The sequence below is a fragment of the Dioscorea cayenensis genome, chromosome 9, assembly GCF_009730915.1.
Source record: "Dioscorea cayenensis subsp. rotundata cultivar TDr96_F1 chromosome 9, TDr96_F1_v2_PseudoChromosome.rev07_lg8_w22 25.fasta, whole genome shotgun sequence".
NCBI lineage: Eukaryota > Viridiplantae > Streptophyta > Magnoliopsida > Dioscoreales > Dioscoreaceae > Dioscorea > Dioscorea cayenensis.
Window position 1 is genome coordinate 24950051 of NC_052479.1, and position 5961 is coordinate 24956011.

General features: G+C 40.9%; 1 non-coding gene across 1 annotated transcript; it reads left to right on the forward strand.

Annotated features, from left to right (window-relative positions):
* The first annotated feature begins 3971 nt into the window (after positions 1–3971).
* On the forward strand, positions 3972–4078 carry LOC120269780. Its single transcript, XR_005539416.1, has one exon. It is a non-coding gene; the product is annotated as a small nucleolar RNA R71 (small nucleolar RNA).
* Positions 4079–5961: the final 1883 nt, after the last annotated feature.

The window sequence follows — 5961 nt, forward strand, 5'->3', positions numbered from 1 at the left end:
CGCAAGACAGGCGCTCCAAGAGGCGCCACATCCCCGACTACAATCATGACTCGAGTGCGGTCCAACAAATTCATACCTTGAATCAATCTGGTGATGTAGGGCCCTGCAAAGATGGATCCCTAGATGAACAAACTGGCTCTGATGAATGAAAGCTTCAGCAATAAGGTACCCAAGGTGAATAGGATACTACTCAATGATGCCATACATGGTGAACAAGTCGGATTGTGTAACTACACCCGTGCTATCTTTCTGACCTCCGATAGAGCGTGTGACAAGAGCATGAATGTATCTGTGGAGGGGGTTCACCAAACGAGTAGCCTTCCGCGTATTTTTGGTGTCACTAGGCACTAAAGAATTCCAATACTTGCTCACACTCATGCCAAATGGATAATCAATGCGGGGCCGATTAAGCAATGACACGCTAATGAATTCATCGTCATAAATTCCCAAGTGTTTTGCAAATTCCATGTGGTTCATTTCATGCATTCTTCCAAAAGCTTGAAATTTAATAGAACCTTGTCTTCAAGTGATAACACTCCTTTCATCTTGCTTCGCCTCAAATGTGTTCAACACCTCCAATGTAAGTTGGCGAAAAGTGGGTTCATCGATTGAAAATAATTCCGTCCAACCATTGTTAGCTAATGAGTCTTTTACTTGCTCATCCCACCTAAGTTCTCCTAGAACATTCCATTCAATGTGGTGAAAAGTGCCAAGGGCTTGGTCTTTAAACTTTCATAACGAGTCTTGTGAAGAGAACAAGAGAAACAGGGTTCTTCAGGGGTGTGAGAATCGTTCCTTGGTCGTTTAGAAGCGAGTTTCTTGACGTGTGACATTCCTACATCAATAATAATTCAAATAAGAATTAAAGGAATCCAAGAGAATGCATAATGTGGTATGAAACATGGATGAAAACATGAAGAAACACAAGAGAATAGGATCCATACGGCCATATGGAGGCCGTATGGACACTATTCAATTTGCAAGAGTTTCCCAACAACATGAATTTGAAAAAATGTGTACATAAATTCATGAAAATTCAAAGACATGATGCTCATACCACACAAAACAAGCTAAAATCTTGAAACAATCCACACAAAAGCTTAAGAAAGCAAGAAGAAAAGAAGAAAATAAATTCATTTCATCAAGTTTCTTACCAACAAAAAATTTGAGAACCCTTGAGTGGAGCTTGAAGAAAAACACTAGATCTACTTCCCAAGGAGATGAGGAGATGATTTAGAACAATAATTGATGAGATTTGGCCATGGTTTGATGGTTAATGGAGGCTAGGGTTCGGTGGGAGAAGAAGAAGAATGAAGAGAGAGAAAAGGTAGCAAATTTTTCATGATGATTTAGCCTCCATACGGCCTCAATGAGGTCCTTATTGAGGCCGTTTTGAGTAGTGCAATATTTCTGGAAAATCCAGATGGCCTCAATGAGGACCTCATTGAGGCCGTTTGGACTAGTCCAAACTCTCTGGAAAATCCAGACGGCCTCAATGAGGGGCTCATTGAGGCTGTTTGGACTTAAAATTACTATTTAGGGTCTCAAACATTACTCCAAATGCATGGGCATGGCTACAAGTTGTTCTAAAATCATCTCCAACATGAAATAATGGTTCAAAATTTTGATCTAATGCATGAAATGATGGCCAAAACAAGTGCTACGCAATAATAAAAACAAGTAAACAATCACATGGACAATGAAAATGCTATACAAAGTGATGAGAGCATGGACTTCTTCAGATTCAAAACTTTAAAGAAAATACAAAAAGAACACTAACAAGAACACAAAGAACATGAAAACATGAAAATAAATCCCCAAATGCTTGGGTTGCCTCCCAAGAAGCACTTGTTTAACGTCACGAGCCTGACGTACTTTCTTACTTACCTTACGGGGGTTTGAATAGCTTGAAATTACCCCAGATCATCTTCGAATTGTTGGTGTTTCTTCCCGGTAAATTCAAGGACATCAATGAATAAATTTTACATTTTTCATGAGTAAAAGGAGGTTAAGATTGTACCTTTTTTTCTTGAGGTGTTGTATTAGAATGAGTGATACCTTTCTTCTTCTTCCCACGGACCTCCCTCCAAATTTTTTTTAACATTGAAACTTTTTTCTCTTTTTCTTTAGCATTAGTGCACATAACCTTCTCCGTTGGCTTCTTCAAATTTGAGCTTGGAAGAGGAGAGTAGGGCTCTTCTTGATCTTCATTTCCTAGCTCTCCCAAGTATTCATCCAATGGGTTCAATGATAGCACCTCCTGCACACAATCAGAAATTAAAAGTTCAGTCTCATCAATGAAATACAGCATATCATCATGGTCCAATGAATGCTTAATGGTCGCTGGTAGAGTGTACACTGCTTCTTCCTCACCAACTCTTAATGTTAATTTTCCTCCTTTTAGGTCGATTAGGGCACCGGAGGTAGTGAGTAATGGTCGACGAAGAATCAATGGTGTCTCCACATCTTCATCAATATCCATGATGATAAAATCCATAGGAAATACAAATTTGTCCACCCGGACAATTACATCCTCCATGATCCCATGAGGCTTCCTTGTTGAATGATCCGCTAATTGTAAAATCATTCTTGTGGGTCTAAGTTCATCAAGACCAAGCTTCAAATACATGATGTAGGGCATAACATTAATGCTTGCCCCTGACTCTACTAGCACATTTTCTTGAACTCCACCCTCAAGTACACATGGAATTATGAAGCTTTCCGGATCTTTCAATTTTTGTGGGAGATTCTTCTCCAAAATAGCCGAACAATTTCCCGTGAGTTCAACTGTGCCCTCTTCTTCCAATTTCCTCTTTTTTGTAAGCAATTCTTTTAAAAACTTGGCATACTTGGGCATTTGAGTTAAAGCTTCCACTATCGGGATGTTTATGTGGAGTTGCTTGAAGATGTTGATAAGTTTTCTGAATTGAGCATCCTCCTTATCTTGCTTCAATCTGGCCGGATAGGGAATTGGAGGTTTGTATTCAGACGGCTTTGATGAACCCTTTTGTGGGATTTCCTTGTTTTCACCTTGCTTACTTTTCTCAATAACTTTTTCAGCTGTGTTGGGGTCTTCCACTTCAGCTACTCCAGTTTCCTTGACACTTGGGTCAACTCCGACCTTTGTCTCAACCTGTCTCCCGCTTCTAAGGGCAATGGCCTTCAAGTGCTCTCTTGGGTTCTCCTCAGTGTTTCTAGGAAGACTGCTTGAAGGTCGCTCAGAATTTGCTTTAGCAAGCTGCCCCACTTGGTGCTCAAGGGACTGTACAGAAGCTTGAAGGTTTCGCTAAATGGAGCCTATCTCATTGAACTATCCGGCGTGTTAAGCAAGCTGAGCATTCACCTTACTGAACTGAGTATCCATACTGCTGGTTATGCTATTGAACCTTGATTTAGAGTTAATTACGAACTTGGCGAGCACATCTTCAGTAGTGGATCTCTTCTCTAATATTGGTTGTTGCAATTGGGAGCCTTATGGAGGTGGTGCAGCTTTTTGTTGTTGTCCCTGATTCCATGAAAAGTTTGGGTGGTACTTCCACCCCGGATTATAAGTTGAGCTGTAAGGATTCCCTTGTGGCCTTTGTCCCCCAATATAATCAACATTCTCAATAGGGGTGACGGAGGAGCTGGCAATAGGACATTGGGCAACTCCATGCCCTCCACCACAAGTGCTGCAACTCATCACTGACTCTAACTTCGAGCTACTACCCATAAGCATATCTAGCTTCCGAGATAACACATCAACGTTCGCGGAAAGAGCATCTTTAGCACTGACTTTATAAATTCCGGCCCCTTTTTGTGGTGCACCTCTTGAGGCCCAATGAGACTCATTGCTTGCCATTGATTTAAGGAGTTGCTCTGCTTCGTTGGGGTACTTGTTGCTAAGAGAACCACCCGCTACGGCATCAATTAATTGATGAGTTGCATAGTTCAACCCATTGTAGATGATTTGAACCCGCATCCAAGAAGCAAAGCCATGATGGGGGCATCTTCGAAGGAGATCGTTAAACATTTCATAAGCTTCAAATAGCGTCTCCGATTCTCCTTGTTTGAAGGCTGAAATTTCTTGCCTTAGCTTAGCCGCCTTGCTTGGAGGAAATTACCTTCCCAAAAAATTTTCAACCATGTCTTTCAATGTTTTGATCGATCCCAGTGGTAAGGATGTGAGCCATCAATATGCTCCATCTCTCAAACTGAATGCGAATAGTCACAGCCAGATCGCATCATCTGTCACCCCGTTTATCTTGAAAGTGGAACAGATCTGAAGAAAACGGGAAAGATGATCATGAGCATCTTCATTTGCAAGACCATTAAATTGCACTAAATTTTGGATCATGCCGATGGTGCTTGCCTTGATTTTAAAATTGTCTGTGGCGATGGATGGTGCTTGAACATTGAATTCATAACCTGTAAACTGTGGCCTTTCATACTCGGATAAAGTACGTCTCTCCTCGGCCATGATTATCGATTCTCTGTCCTCAATTTCTATGTTTCTTTCACTGGTGCTTTCACTCACTTCTCTAAGTCTTTGATGCAAGGTCCTTTCAATTTCACTATCGAGAACAACTAGAATTGATGGATTTGCTCGTGTCATGTACAGTACCTTGCAAAGTCAAGAAAGATAAAGAAAGTTAAGCTAAAAAAAAAGAAATAAGACAAATGAAAAGAAGAAATAAAAGAAAAGAAAAATGGTTAGAGCAATAACTAGAAGTTTCCTAGAAATCTTTAAGTCCCAGGCAACGGCGCCAAAAACTTGATTGTGTGCTCACCCGCAAGTGTATGGGGTAGGCAAGTAATACCTTGTGCAAAAGCCCAAGGATCGTATTCCATGGGGCTAAGGAGCTTCTATTACTCCTCCATTACTTACTTTCTAACCTTACAACTCAAACATGGTACACTACTCTCATACATGCAAGAATGCAAATAAATCACAAGTATAACAATTCCAAGGCAAGCAAGAAGATTACAAAAGTAATGATGATATAAATAGGCCTAGGGATGAGGATCCCCATGAGGGGTCATCATGATATATAGATGCATAAGAATAACATAGAAAGGGTGATTTAGACCGACGGATCTCAACATTAGTTCAACCTTAATTTCGTGGAGGTTAAACCCTAATCCCATACGAATGATGATAAGGATCTCTCCCTAATCATATTCCTACGATCACATTAAGTGTAAGGAGATCACGCGATAAGAATACACTTTACCTAAGTTTATCCTCATGGTTCGGAGGGGTTACCGACATCCAATTTCTCAGTATGTTGATCAAAGAATACCCCTTTTAGCTTATTAAAGATCTAGTACACGTGAGTAGGTCACGTCTACATGTACAACTCAACAAAGAACTAAGGATCTCTCCAAATAATAGCTCTAGATATGAAGAACAAATGAGCCAAACCATAAATCACACCAATGCATTCCAAATAAAAGTATAGCATCTATAATACATGATGAACCCCCCCAAGGTTCACCTACATCCGGCGGCCTTGGGGGTCTAGTGTGCCATCATACAAACAAGTATCACAAAGTCAAGAAAAAAAAGAAACAAATGCGTAAATGGCATTCCCTGGTCTGAATGATGATGAAGAAGAACAATGCCGGCCGAATGAGGCTTCCTCTAGCCCAAGAAATGCCGAATGTTCCTCCTCCCTTGATGATGAAACTCTACCCTTGAAATTCAAGCTCTTGATCCCCTCGAAGCCTCAAGCCAAGTTCTCCCAAGATGATGTCTTCATTTTCTCCTCTTCTTCCCTCAATGTTGGCTGCTAAAAGTCCTCTCCAAACTCCTCCAAATCCTCTCTTATACCCCCCAAGTATACTCCCTCCATCCCAGGCCGTATGCCCTTCAAATCATACACAAAAATCCCCTAAATGCCTTCCATACTGGGTCCATACTACCTCAACAATGAGGTCCATACTGCCTCAATGAGGAGGTCATTGAGGTAGTATGCCTTC